Source organism: Macaca nemestrina, chromosome 15, assembly GCF_043159975.1.
Source record: "Macaca nemestrina isolate mMacNem1 chromosome 15, mMacNem.hap1, whole genome shotgun sequence".
In the NCBI taxonomy this organism is placed as follows: domain Eukaryota; kingdom Metazoa; phylum Chordata; class Mammalia; order Primates; family Cercopithecidae; genus Macaca; species Macaca nemestrina.
This window is the reverse complement of record NC_092139.1, coordinates 68,485,191-68,500,688: the sequence shown is the minus strand read 5'-3', so window position 1 is coordinate 68,500,688 and position 15,498 is coordinate 68,485,191. Positions and strand designations below refer to the sequence as shown.

The 15,498-nt window shown below is 47.4% G+C and overlaps 1 pseudogene; it reads left to right on the top strand.

Moving 5' to 3' along the window:
• Positions 1 to 4,770: 4,770 nt before the first annotated feature.
• Positions 4,771 to 9,387, top strand: LOC139358924 (spermatogenesis-associated protein 31E1-like; annotated as a pseudogene).
• Positions 9,388 to 15,498: the final 6,111 nt, after the last annotated feature.

The following is a 15,498-nucleotide window of genomic DNA, read 5'->3' as shown; positions in this document are numbered from 1 at the left end:
GCTCTTGTTTTGGCTTAAGAATGCCTTTAAGTGGTTTGCCGCCCTGGGTGGGCCAGGTTTTCCTTGCCCTCATTCCTATAAACCCACAACCTTCCAGCTTGGGCGTTAGGGCCTTTATGAACATGTCACAGTGCTGCAGAGATTTTGTTTATGACCAGTCTTGGGGCCAGTTTATGCTGGATTTTGGTGGACTTGCTCCCAACACGGATCGTTAGAGAAATGGAAATCAAAACCAAAATGAGATACCATCACATACCCGTCAGAATAGCAATTATTAAAAAGTCAAGAAACAACTGATGCTGGTGAGTTTGAGAAGAAATGGAAACGCTTTTACACTGTTGGCAGGAATGTAAATTAGTTCAGCCATCGTGGAAGACACTGTGGTGATTCCTCAAAGATTTAGAATCGGAAGTACCATTTGACCCAGCAATCCCATTACTGTGTATATACCCAATGGAATATAAATTGTTATTTCATAAAGATGAATGCACCTATGTATTCATTGCAGCACTATTCACAGTAGCAAAGACATGGAATCAACCCAAATGCCCATCATTGATAGACTGGATAAAGAAAATGTAGTGCATTTAAGTCGTGGAACAATATGTGGCCACAAAAAAGAATAAGATTATGTCCTTTGCAGGGACATGGATGAAGCTGGAAGCCATTATCCTCAGCAAACTAACATAGGAACAGAAAACCAAACACCACATGTTCTCACTTATAAGTGGGAGCCGACCAAAGGGAACGCATGCACACAGGCAGGGATACAACACACTCTAGGGCCTGTCAGAAGCAGGAGAGATCATCAGGGAAAATGGTTAATGCATAGCGGGCTTAATACCTACATGATGGGTTGATAGGTACAGCAAACCACCATGGCACACATTTACCTATGTAACAAACCTGCGCATCCTGCTCATGTACCCCAGAAGTTAAAATAATTTTTAAAAGATACATAAAACATCTGAACAGACATTTCTCAAAAGAAGACATATGAATGGCAAACAGGTATATGAAAAGGTGCTCAACATCACTGATATCAGAGAAAGGCAATCAAAATTACAATGAGATCTCATTTCACCCCAGTTAAAATGGCTTTTTCTCTAAAAGACAGGCAATAACAAATGCTCACGAGGATGTAAAGGGAACCCTCATACACTTTTGGTGGAAATGTGAGTCAGTACAGCTTCTATGGAGGACAGTTAGGAGGTTCCTCAAAAACTAAAACTAGAGCTACCATATGATCCACTGCTGGGTACATATCCAGAAGAAAGGAAATCAGTAGATTGAAGGGATACATGCACTCCCATGTTCCTTCTAGCACTGTTCACAATAGCCAAGATTTTGAATCCACCTAGTGAGTGTTCGTCAACAGACAACAGGATAAAAAAAGGTGGTATATATATGCAGTGGAGCACTCTTCAGCCATAGAAAAACAAGGAGAGCCTATCATTTGTAATAGCATGGATGGAACTGGAGGTCATTAAGTGAAATTAGGCAAAGAAAGACAAACAGACATCACATGTTCTCTCTTATTTGTGAGAGCTAAAAATCAAACAGTCAAACTCATAGAAATACAGAGTAGAAGGATGGTTACTAGAGGCTGGGAAGGCGCAGTGGCAGAGAGGTGGGGATGGTTAATGGATAAAAAAAGTAATTAGAAAGAATGAATAAAATTGAGTATTTATAGTATTTGACAGCAATAGAATGCCTATGGTCAATAATAATGTAATTGTACATTTAAAAAATGAAGAGGATAATTGGATGATTTGTAACACAAAGGAAAACGGCTGGAGGTGATGGACACCTCATTTACCATGCTGCGATGATTACACACTGCATGCCTGTATGAAAGTATCTCATGTACTCCATTAAAATATACACCTGCCGCGTGCCCACAAAAATAAATATTAAACATTTAAAAAACTATGAAAATTGTAATCAAAATTCACAATGATCAATAAGTACAAATAATGTAAGTTCTATGTCTGAGTTGATGCAGGGTAAGAACATATTAAGGGGGAAAGCTAGAACCGCAAACAAATGAGATCCTGAGAGCAAGAAACTGGAGAAATAACAGAAACTCCAGGGAGAAGTCTGGATCTTAAAGACATGGGAAATTGAGGGACTGGCACAGACATCTCCACAAAACCAGGTCACATCTGTGTTCCAGGAAACAGAATAGAAAATGCACTCAGGACTGTCTCTGACAGGGTGAGCAACTGGGGAGGGAAGAAAAGATCTGGGGGACCCAGGAGGGTGGAGGGACTGGAACTGGGACTTGAGGGCGGGGCTGTGCTTCAACCTCCTCCTCTCACTGCCCTTGCCCTGCCGTCAGGAGCCCTTGGTGAGGAGGAGGTCCCCAGCTCTGTGACGCAGGCCTGGGCCCCAGTCTCTAGTTCCAAAAGTGATGCCTAGGTCTCAGTTGCTTGAGGGTGACATTGTACTTCAGATGGAAAAAGTGCTCTTTCCTCTGAAGAGCCCTAGTGCCACATGGCTGGGCCCCAGCTCTAATCCCTGGATTGTGGATTTCATTCTCACCTGAGTGTGGAGCTGGGGGTTTCTCTTCCTATTACTCTCCTACCTTCCCAGTGACCCACTGTCACCCCTGCTTGGAAGGAAGAGGAGCAGCAGGAAGGTAAGGAGCCCCCAGCCCGGCCCCACAGAGAAAGACTCTCTCTCTTCTTTTCCTCCCCTCATTCCCACTTTTCCTAAGCAGCGAGAGACCCTTCTGTGATGGGAAATCTCATCATCCCTCTAGGGAAGGGCAGGGCAGGCAGGGGTGGGAGTGGGCGGAGGATTCCATCCCCAGCTCCCAGACCATCTGTGACATGTGCAGGAGGCATCAGGGCAAAAGCCGACACTGGTCTCAGCCGCGAGGACCAGATCAGGAGAGGGGTGAGGTCTCTGTGGGAGGACAGGCCCCAGCTCTGGCTCATCAGCCTCTTTCCGAGGCTGGTACCTGGGGGCCCAGACGCTTCTATGTGGGGTGATCTGGGAGCTGTGCTGAGACCCTGAGAGCCTCCCGCCAGAGCCTGGATTCATGTCTGGCCTCCTTTGAAGCAGAATCCTACTTGGCAGCTCAGAGGTGCCTGTAGGCCTGAGCTTGGGTCTGCCTTCAGCAGAGGAGCAGGGACTGGGGATATCCAGGGTGGAGTCACACACAAAACCCCCACTTGCATTTCCCTAAGAAGGAAAACAGAAAACATTTCATCAATGAAACATGAGTAAAAGAAATGCACACAGAGCTCCCTGAGCTAGAGGCAGAAAGCCGTGTTACTCATGAGCACTGCGTGTGTGCAGCTGGCCTGGGGAGAGGAGACTGAGAACTGGTCCCAGCCCCTCACTCTTGCTTGCCTCTTACCATCAAAGGAAGAGATTGGGAGACCCAGGAGCAGGAAGAAGATCCTAGCTCTGAAAGGTGAGGTTCTACTGCTCCCCAGGACTCCCCAGAGGTGACTGAGCATCGCCTGTCCCTGAGGAAGTCATTTGCAGAGGCCTGAGAGGAAGCTCCTGGGAGGGAAATCAGAACCCGGGGCCGCCTCAGATTATCTGTGGGAATGAAGCCATGGGCCTGGGAACCGGTATTGCCCATAAGGGGGCGCTGTGGGAAAGGCACCAAGACCTGCCAGGATATGGGGGGAGGTCAGGGAGGCTCCAGGTCCATGCGGACGGCTGTTCTTCTCGGCCATGGCTGACTCTTCTTAGAGACCACCCCTGTCCGCTCTCCCCAATAGATGGTTGTGACACCCATGAGGGGGTGTACATGGAAGCACTTTTTGCAAATGACAAAGGTTCTGTACAGTGCACACCTTGCTGTCACCACTGGGGCCATGTGGCTTTGGGCACAGATGCGTGGGTTTCAGGGTCTAGTTCCCCGTGGTGTCCCCTAAAGAGACAGCCACTCAGCCTCCTGTGAAGTTTGCTGACACTGCCCTCCCCACCATAACCCCGTCTCCTGACTTCCAGCTTGCAGAATCCTCCTGAGGGAGCCGGGGGAGACTGGGGGCCTGCCCAACCCTCTGGAAAGATGAGGAGACTCCCCCTTCTCTCCATGTCCTCCTTTATACCAGGGCCTCTGATGCAACCCTAGGGCCTGGTGGTGACCTGGGAGGGGGAGTTCCTGGAAAGGGAACAGGAATTGACTGAAGCTCTGAGGCTGACATAGATAGAACTTTGTGAATTCAGCAGTGGGGGAGGTGGAGGAGCTGTGGGCACCAGGTGCCCAGCCTTCCCGACCTCCCAGCCCCACCCGCCCCTAGCTGCAGCTTGTGCCTCATGTCTACTGCAGCCACCTGAGAAAGCTCACTGGGGAGGCTGGCTCTCACCTACCCTTAGCTGGAGACCCCCTGGGTGACATGTACCAACCAGCGCCTGCTAAGGCCCACCAACTGCATGGGAAATGCATGCAAGGTCCATCTCCCACCAGCTTGTCCCCAAGGGCTCTCCCAGCTACTCTGGCCTCCACCCTGTCACCATGCGCAACGACCACCTTAGAGCCTTTTTGACCACACTCAAGCCTGAGTACCTCCAGTCACCAGAGCCCTCATTACCCCTAAAACACCCTGCACCTCAGCCACATGTGCTTTTTCCTCCTTCACCACAGCCCCCTGTTCCCACGGCCTCCTCTCCACCTCCACCCAGCTCCGGCCTGGCTGAATTTCCGTGTGGCTCCACAATATGCCCCGTCCCCCAGAGCTGCCTTTTCCACAACCAGGGGCTGCCTTCTCCAACCAGGGTGATCTCCAGCTTTGGGTGCTCCAGCGATCCCATCTGGGACCTCTCCTGCTGGAGGGAGGCTGCCACCACCTGGGGCCTCTCCACCTGCTCACATGGCAAGTCCCAGCAACCGTATATTCCTGACCACTCCCTAGAGGCTTCCTTCTGGGGAGACCCCACACCCAGGCAGATGGAGGTAGGTGCCTACACATTCATCCACCCCGACATGCAGAAGCTGCTGGAAACTCTCATCACCAATAGAGCAGTGATGAAGATGTGGCAGGAGAAAGAAAGGAGGCAGGCAGACTACCTGCAGATGACATCACTGGGGAAGGAGTGGGACATCACGACTCTAAATCCCTTCTGGAATGTGACAACCCAACCACAGCAGCTGCCCAGTCCTCAGCAGGTCTCTGATGCCACGTCCATGGGGGACCACTTACAGTGGAAATGCAGCCAGCTCTTCTGAGACCTCTTCTCCCCTCTTTCAATAGGGACTCCCTGGTGGTCACGGCCTGGGATTCTAGGAACCCTTCCTCACAGAATGTGTACTCTGTACCATTGGATAAAGCCTCCACTTCTCTTCAAGGTGAACCTGAGGTTGAGGCATCCTCACAGCTTTCCCAGGCACAGTCCCAGCCCCACACATGGCCCAGCTCCAACCGTTCACTTCAACCTGGCCCCAGTCCCAGCCCCCACCTCTGGCTGGGATCCAGAAGCAGTCCCACTGCTCACCCCCTGACCCAAGCCTACCGTGCTCTTTTCCACCCCAGATCAGGTTCTGTGGGCTTGCCCTACATCCAATGAGAGGGCACAGTCTGTCATCCCCAGTCGAGTGGAGTATCTTGAATGGCCCTTGCAGAAGTGACTAAAGTGGAAGAGGGCTTTTTCCTTTCTCCTAAAAAATTCTCAGGCCGTCCTGAGCCAGCCCACTGTCCACCTTCCCCAGAAGAGGCCGGCTTTTCAGAGCCCCAAGTCAGCCTCCATTCTTTCTGGGGTTGCCTCCAGCACTGAGATCCCAGAGCACCGGTGGCAAGGAAGTAGTGCCATGTGCCAGGAGCAGTGCCATGTGCCAGGAGCAGTCCCATGGCCCTCCCAGCAGATTCCATCTGGAGACCTCTGCAACCTGAGGGGGAATTCCCAGGGAGGTCCCAGGGTCAGGCAGAAGACACACAGGGGGTCCTCTTGCCCTCCCAGGCTTCTGAATTTGCAGGAAAGGGCAGGAAGAATATGCAGAAGACAGGACTCAGGAGCTCTGGAAGGTTATCTAGGAAGAGGTGCTTAGGGTCCAAACTAGAGGCACAACCAAGCCAGGATCAAGGCACAGGAAGGAATTCAGTGAAGATTCTGGAGAAAGACAAGGAGGAGGCAGACAGTGACTTCAGGAAGCCCTGGAAGTACCAATCAGTAAGTTCCACACCCAGGGACCCAGACAGGAAGCATTTGGAAAACAAGCTGCAGGTCCATATGGACAGGAAGGTGGGGGAGATCAAGGAGGGCTCGATCTCTGTATCTTTGTATTGCTCCTGGTTCATGGCCAAACGTGCTGTTCCCAAGTCTGACACCCACAGGAAACTGGAGAAGCTGGCATCCTGGAGGGGTGGGAAAGCCCACGTGAACACCTCCCAGGAGCTTTCCTTCCTTCATCCCTGCACCCGGCAGATGCTGGAAGCACATCTTTTCAGGTTCTGTGTGAGGCACAGGTGGGGTCCAGACCTCCAGTCCCTATAGCCCATAAATGTCCAGTCAGGTAAGGCTCAGCCCCCACTCCTCCCATACTCCACATTTCCCCTCTGGGCCTCCTGGGAATCTCGGGTTGAATCTGTAGCCACGTTTGTCATTTTATTGGAAAAACTTCCCCAGAATGGTCCAGGAGACAACAGAACAACAGGCAAGTCAGCCCCACTGTGAGTTGCCCTGTCCCTGTCCCACCACCTGAGCAGGAGGAAGGCCAGAGTGCTCCAAGATGGTCCCAGTCAGCTGACACCCATGAGCAATCAGAGGCCTCTCTGACTGGACAGAAGGACAGGGCGTCTTCTCAGTCCCCCATGTGCAGCCTTGTAGGCAGAACCTGGCAGAGCAGGACTGTCCTGGGGTCTGGGAAATCCAACCTTGAGGGGTTCAGAAATGGCTGGGAATGAGGCATGGCTTGAGATTGAAAGCATGTCCCCAGGAAACTCCTGTCATAACAGAGCCCTGCAAGAGTTCTGCATAGGGTCCCAGTGGGCAAGGGCCAAAGACACCCTGGAAGCACTGGAGGCTGAGGAGGAGAAACCCCCTGCCTGAGGAGGAGAAATCCCAAGCCACCTTGGGAGCCAGTGTGAGGGCAAGTTCAGGAAGTGTTCAGGTGGGCCTGAGGAGCACAGAGGCGGTGGGGACCACTAGTGTCTACACTATAGTGTAGACTGGTGTCTGTAGACCTCAGTGTCTACAATCTGTGTTGCTCAGGATCCAGGGCAGCTGTGTCTGAAAGCACAGGCAGTCAGTGAGATTGCGCTCACAGTGCAGGTGGACTCAGAGGAGCAGGTGTCAGGCCGTGTCTCCAGCATCCTCCTCCAGGAGGGCCCCACAGACCTGTGCCTTCCAGGCCACAAAGTGGACATGCTCCCAGCCATAGACTGGCCACCCACTAATGCCCCACTGTCCACCTCCCAGACTGTGTTCAGTAGGAGGAACATGACAGCTTTCCAGGGGCCATGTGCCCTCCTGTGGAAGGGAGGGGACAGACTGGGGCAGCAGGAGCCTGTGAGCCCAAAAGTGAAGGCCCCACAGAAGTCAGAAGATGCTGGGCTCTGTGAACAAGGGCGAGGCCTGCAGGAGGCCCAGACCAGGGGAGCAGGGACATAGGTGCAAGGGACCCAGGACCTCTGAAGCCAGTTGGAGGAGCCACCCTGCCCATGCCAGGGAAATAGGAGACAAACAATAAAGGAAATATGACAAGCCTCAGCTAGAGAAGGGACAGGCACCACCAGAGTGCAAATTCTGGAGAAAGATCAATCACCATTCACAGGGTATACTATCAGAGGAACCAGCTCCCAATATTTCAACATAGGTTCTTTTCTATTTTCCCTACGTGTTGGCTGGTCTGAGAAATACAAAGAAAGAGTCCAAAAGAGAGAAATTTTACAGCTAGTTGTCCGGGGGTGACATCACATGTTGGCAGGTTCTGTGATCCCCCCGAGCTACAAAACCAGCAAGTTTGTATTATGCATTTCAAAGGGGAGGGAGTGTATGAATAGGGTGTGGGTCACAGAGATCACATGCTTCAAAAGGCAATAAAATATCACAAGGCAAATGGGGGCAGAGCAAGATCACAAGGCCAGGGCAAAATTAGAATTGCTCAGGAGGTTTCATGTCCCACTATGTATGCATTGTCATTGATAAACATCTTAACAGGAAACAGCGTTTGAGAGCAGATAACTGGTCTGACAAGAATTTTCTAGGCTGGTATTTCCTAATTCTAGCAAGCCTGGGGGTGCTGCAGGAGACCAGGGTGTATTTCATCCGTTATCTACAACTGCATAAGACAGACGCTCCCAGAGCGGCCATTTTAGAGAACTTCCCCTGGGAATGCATTCATTTTCCCAGGGTTATTCCTTGATGAGAAAAGAAATCAGCGATATTTCTCCTATGTGCTTTCTGGAAGAAGAGAAATATGACTCCGTTCTACCTGGCCCCACAGGCAGTCAGACTTTATGGTTATCTCCCTTGTTCCCTGAAAATCGCTGTTATCTTGTTCTTTTCAAGGTGCTCAGATTTCATATTGTTCAAACACACAGGCTTTACAAACAATTTGTGCAGATTACACAGTCACCACAGGGTCCTGAGGCAACATACATCCTCAGTTTATGAAGATGACAGGATTAAGACATTGAAGTAAAGACAGGCATAGGAAATTATAAGAGTATTGTCTGGGGAAGTGATCAATGTCCATGAAATCTTCATGATTTATGTTCAGAGATTGCAGTAAAGACACACATAAGAAATTATAAAAGTATTAATTTAGGGAACTAATAAATGTCCATGAAATCTTCACAACTTATGTTCTTTGGCCATGGTTTCAGCCGGTCCCTCCGTTCAGGGTCCTTGACTTCCCCCAACAGTCTACACCCCAGGAAAAGAGGTGCAGGGCAGGAAGACGTACTTCAGAAAGGCAAGCCCAGGGCAGATGCTGTCCAGAGCTAGGAGTCTAATCCAGCAAGGTTGTTTATGGATAGCATGACTAATGAAGCCCAGGCCATCATCAGAGTTGTGGGTCAAATCCTGGTGGACAAATTGGGGATTCAGCAGGGATGTGGTCCCTCAGAGATCAACTGCCACAAAGGCGACCTCCAAGCCCAGAAGAATGTGCCTTCCTGCTGCCACAGAAGTCACTACCAACAGGAACACAGCAGAGAGATGAGAGCCCTGGCTTGCAGCCCCAAAGCCACCCCCAAGGGCCACAACTGTCCTGTCAAAAACAAGGGCATCAGAGACAGAGACAGCAGTTGGGCTCCCACCTCCCAGGGAGCCTGTGTCCCCAGCTGGTCCCCACCACCACAGGCCATGAGAGGCAAGCACCTCTGGTGGCCCCATCCACAGCCACAGGAACTGAGGTCTACACAGATGTGTCTTGCTTCCTGAACCAGCTCAGGCTTCTCACACCTCTCCTGGGAGAGTCAGGGGGCTCTACTCAAATAACACTGGACACCTACATAACAAACCTGTCCTGCATGGATCATCACCGTTCCCATGTGTTCCTGACTTCCACGGAGAAGTTCCCAATGCACCTGCTTTCCCTGCAGAGGTGGAAGCTTCTGTCTGTGCCATGCTAGGGCACAGGAAAGGGCTCAGTGTCAGCTCCTCCTGAGTGTGGCTCCCAGAATGACTGGGCCAGGAGGAGGCTGACAGGGACCTGGAAGACCCCATGTTCTCCCTGTCCCCACACTGTGTCTGGTTTCCAAACTGGATCATGACTCAGAGCCTTCAGGACGTGTAAGGATAGCAAACCCTTTGGAGATTCCACCTGGGCTCTGGCTCACTGCAACCCCCATTCTCACTAAGGTGACTTCTGTGCTGCTGTAGGAGCTGGGTCTGCAGGGGCCTCACGGACTGAGGGGGTGGTAGGCTCCAGGAGTGATGGATCCCAGAAACCCCCCTGCCCCACAGTAGTCTGGGAATGTGGGGGTGTCCTGTGCTGGCCCTGGGTCAGAGGCAGGACTGCTCTTTCCAGGATCTCCTGGTGGGGAAGAGATGACACCCTCCCCAGACACTTTCCTGTCTGCTGAGTTCCGGGATGGACTTGGGCCCTGCCAACACTTGGTTCAGCCTTGATAACACCCTTGGGTTCATGTCTGCCATCCCCGGCCTCACTCCCCAGAGCAGTCTCCCAGCCCACTGGTGTGGGGTGTCCGTTTCAGGAGGCACCCAGGGCTGCTGCCTACTCCTCTGGTAGGACTCTGTGGTCAGGAACCACAGGAGAGGACCTTCGGTTCAGGGTGGGAGGTGGGAAAAGAATCAGGGAAGATGAGCCTAAGATTGCAAGTGCAGGATCCAAAAGCTGCCTGCAGCTGTAACCAGGGTCCTCGCAGTCTGGTGACCATTACAAGCAAAAGTGGTCAGTGCCACTCCCGGGGGAGGGGAACCCAGAAGGCAAGGGTTGGCCTGGGTCACACAGCACGTCTATGGTTCCAGGCCCATGTGCTTGCAGGGGACACATTGGGGCTCAGAGAATCTGGTCACATGGTTGGCAGGGACAGCCCCTACATGGCCCAGTCCTGTGCTCCCTCCGTCCTGGTGCTGGGTCCTTCCTGGCCATCCCCAGGGAAGGCAGGAGCAAGGGCAGGGCAGGCAGGAGCCAATTCCTCATAGGGATCTGCCCAGGGGCCTTCTGCCCCAGGGGACCTCTGCACTTGCAGGGGTTGTGGAGGCTGAGGACAAGGGGACAGGCCTGTACCCAGGCCTGGTAGGACCCAAGTTGGGGACCTGTTTTGAACATGCCCTGGTGTCACTTTGGGTGTCCCAACTACTGCTGGAGCCAAGTCCTGTCTGGGGTGGTGACCTGGGCAACTCCAGTGTGGGCCTAACATCTATGGGACCCAGGATCCTGGGACCTGCAGCAGAAGAACTCCACAGGGACCCCCAGTAGACCCCAACACTCAAAGATTCCCACAGAGACCCCACATTCATCAATATTTCAGAGATTCCCCACAGTGATCCCCAGAGACCCCAACAGAGAATCTGACTGAGATCCCCCCACAAAGACCCCCTAGAAGGACCCCCCCCCCAGAAATCCCCGAGAGAGACTCACACAGAGACTCTTCAAAAACAACACAGAGATCCCCACGGAGACACCCACAGTGAGTCTAACAGAGACCGGCACAAACAAAATATATCAAGGTCACTTTGCCACACCATAAAATCCCTAGCACTGCACTCACTTGGTGAAAATGAGCGGCATCTACCTCATTACCAGCAGCGGTTTTCTCCTGGCGGCCTCTGCCCTCTTCTAGATAAGATTCCTTGAGATACCAAACAATAGAAAAGCCTCCTCTATCAGACAGCGTCCAATTTCGAGCAAGCCCCTGACCCGCTGACAGACCCTTCCCAGGATCACCCAGTCACAACCCCCATGCTGATATCAAACTGTAACGTTCTTGATAGAAACGGTGAGAGTTCCTCTGATGCCATCCTTCTGAGATCGCCCTCAGTTCCTCAGGCCATGCTCCCCCTCACTGCCAAGGGAATCCCCCCAGCTGGTCTAGGTCGGCCTTGCTCACGGGGCTCCTCCTGCAGGCCTTGTGCTGGAGCACACAGAACAGGAAGGATCTCGGCTTGGACAAAGCTTCCTCAGAAAACCTTCTCCGATTCCCCTATGAGGCCAGGCCTCCTGTGCTGGGTTTCCCACCCTGGCCCTTCTTCCCTTGTGACATCCTCTGCACACCTGCCCATGTTTCTCCTAGAACCCTGAACGCTTCCGGTGGGCCCAGTGAGGAGGGAGGCGTGCCTGACCACACTCCCGGTACCGACTGTGGCCCTTGTTAAAAATTGTTTCATAAAATCTCCTTAGTTAATGGGCACAGGAATCAATGCTTCCTCTACCTCATATATAAGTTGCATCACAAAAATCATATTTTCATGAAGGGTCTTAACTCTTTCCAGTAGCCAATATCATGTTTCAAAGAAAATCTGTACAAATAAAATGGCATTAAAACTTCAAATTTCGTGGTAAAAAGAAATTTTCAAATTCAAATTTTTCCATCTAAGTTATTTATTTTAGAGGCCAAATATGAATATCCTTGTAAGTTTTGAAATCCTTCAAAGTAAAATTCTGATGTTTAGAGAATACAAACTAAAAAGCAATTTTGCTTAAAAACATTCTTTCTAATGTGCCACAAATTTAGTTTTAAAAACGATTACCAAAGAAGATGCTATTTTTAAGTAATTTAAATATACAACTTGCACACACATACTGTAAATCCACTCTTGTAAAAATGAGGAGCAGCTATATGTTTACTTTAACATCTAAGATGCTGAAATCTCTATACAATACATTGCTTATTTACAACCACATGTAAATAGGGGATTGATAAATAATTCAGCCTGCATATTTGTTCTGTTTGTGATTTTTTTAAATTATTGAAAATAATTGAAAATCTTACAAAACATCATCTGTTTGAAGGATGTTAGAAAAGAGAGGGTCAAAAAATAGGACTGCACATTGATTGCTTAATGGTTTAACTTCAGTTATAAATACACACATATTATACATATCTGTGTGTGTATATGTGCACAGGTCTGTATACGCATGTGTGTGTGTATATACGTGTGTGTGTTGTAACATCATTGGATTATTCTCACCCATTCTATTGTTGGCTGGAATACACTGCTCTTTTCTGTTATTCTGCAGAGCAGGGTGCATCACAAGTGATCTCTGGACTTGCCAAAGCAACTATTCTCTCTCCAGCAATTTCTGCCACTGCTTGGGTTTGGAAATTTCCTCCCTGCTCACCTCCACTGACAGCACGTTCACCTCACCTAAGGCCCTCTGGTTCTCCTCTTAATACTCCAAAAATATGATAAGTGTAAAGAGAATTTTCCTCTCAGGAAAACAATAATGGCTAGATCAGTGATACACTATGGGTTCATAAAGAAAGTGAGTCTATTTGATTTGTCTATTAATCTGGAAGAGCACATTGAATATTTTTTCTTTTTTAGAATAAGTACAGGCACACATTGATCTTTTACTGAAAAAGAAAACATTTAAAGCTACGTATAAATAAGAACAAAATACTTTTATTTAGCCCTAGATCCCAATAATTTTTTTAGAACTCTTTTCCTAAAAGGTTTACAGTACAACCTTTTATATTTAAGTTTGCAAACCATTTCAAGTTAGTTAGTGTATAAAGTACGAAGTTTACACTGAGATTTTGAGCCAATAAATGTTTGTTTTCTCCAGTAACATTTTTTAAGAAGACTATTCTTTCTCCTTCAATTGCTTTTTTACCATTGTCAAAAATGAGTTGGATATATTTACTTGTGTCAATTTCTGAGTTCTTTTTTCTGTTCTGCTGACTTATGTCTCCATCTCTCCACCAATATCATGTGCCTTTTCCTATAAACTTAAAATAGGTTTATCTATATGCATAAAAAAATATGTAGCTGGAGTTTTTATATGACTGTCGTTAAGTCTACCCATCAATTTGAGGAGAGTTGACATCTTTGCTATCTTGAGTCTTCCAAACCATTAATAATGTACGTTTGAATTTATTTAATTCTTCTCTCAATTCTTTCATGCACATTTTGTCATTTTTGCCATCTTGATTCTGCATGTCTTGTCAGATTTTTGCCTAAGTATTTTCTTTAGAGCAATTGTAAAGGTACTTTCAGTTTCCACACATTCATTGTTAGTTCATAGAAATATGATGAATTTTGGAGGATGGATCATTTATCCTGTGAACTTGCTAAGTATTATTATTTCTACAAGAATATTTTTAGTTTCGCTGAGACTTTACAAATACAATAGTGTAATGTGCAATAGATGCCACTTTCCTTCTTTCTTTTTTTTTTCTATCAGTGTGCTTTGCTTGTTTTTTGCCCAATCGTGCTGCTTAGAACTTTTAGCGCTCAGTCAGATAGCGTTGTTGAGAGCAGAAGTCTCTGCCTTGTTTCCACCCTGAGGGGAAAACCATTCATTCTTTTTTTTTTTTTTTTTTTTGAGACTGAGTCTTCCTCTGTCGCCCAGGCTGGAGTGCAGTGGCCGGATCTCGGCTCACTGCAAGCTCTGCCTCCCAGGTTCACGCCATTCTCCTGCCTCAGCCTCCTGACATCATTAAGCATGACATAGCTGTTTGTTTTTGATAAATAGTCTTGATAAAGTTCAGGAAATTTCTTTGTATGTCTAGGCTTCTGAACGTTTTTATCATAAAAGTGTGCTATATTTTGGCAAATGCTCTTTCTGCATCAATTGAGATCAGTAGCATATGTATTTTTGAATCATGTTTCTTTGTCCAGGTTGATATTCCCTATGTTTTAATTGACACATGTACACAATTTATATTTAAGATAACTCTAATACATATGTCAAGGCCTAGGTGTTCTACTTTATAATTTATTTTCTGCTTGTTCATTCTCTTTTTGTTTCCTCTGTTCTCCTTCCTAACCTTACTGTGAGTTATTGAAGTAGTTTTAGGATTATATAATGATTTATTTATACTGTTTTTTAGTACATCTCTATATAATTTTCTTACTATCTTTACCTTATTATTGTTATACATGTGTAACTGATGCCAAAGTCAACTGGCATTGATGTTATACCACTGTATAAAAGGACCACAAGTCCTTTTAGCCTCCTTGCTTTTAAAAATAGAATCGCACTGAGTAACACATCCAATACACTGGATGCTGCAACAGGCAGTGTGATAATTTTAGTGTAAACACCAAATATGATTTTAAAAACTTCTGAGATGATAACCTATGACATCTATTTACATTTTCCCATTCTCTTATTCTTTTCTTTCTGAAGTTCCAAGCAGTTTTCAGATATCATTTGGTTTCTGTTTAGAGGACTTACTTTTCAGCTTTTTAAGAGGAGTTTTGGTAAAACACAAATTGTGTCAGTTTTCCTTCACATAAGGATGCCTTTATTTCTCCTTTCTTTTTTAATGTTATTTTTGCTGGACATAGAATTTGCACTTGACAGTTTTTTTTTCCTTCAGGACATACATGTTGGGACACATCCTTGTGTCCTACACTGTTTCAGATGAGAACTCTGTTGTCATTTGAATTTTATTTTTATAAGTCCATATAGTTTTTTGGGGGTAGGCTTTCAAGAATTTTTATTTGTCTTCTGTTTTCAGAAATTTTTATATGACATGTTTTAATATGAGTTCTTTTAGGTTTATCTTATTTAGTATTTACTCAGCTACTTCGTTCTCTATGTTTGTGTCTTTGTCAAAATTAAGATGTTTTCAGATATCAATTTATTGACTCTTTTTCCAGCGCCACTATTTCTTTCCACTCTCTTTCTAGGTCTCTGATGATACATAGACTCAATATTATGATGCTGCCTGACAGGTCCCCAAGGGTGTTCTCTGTTGTTTCATTTTGTATCTGTTTTTGCTCTCTTGTTCAGAATAGAATCAGTAAATCCTACTGATTTGTCCTCAAGTTTACTGATTCTATCTTCTCTTTTCTCTTCTTTACTATTAAGCTTATCCAGTAAAGTTTTATTTCAGTTATCTTTTTTTAATTCTTTAATTTCCATTTGGTTAATTCTTATAACTTTCATTTTTTGGT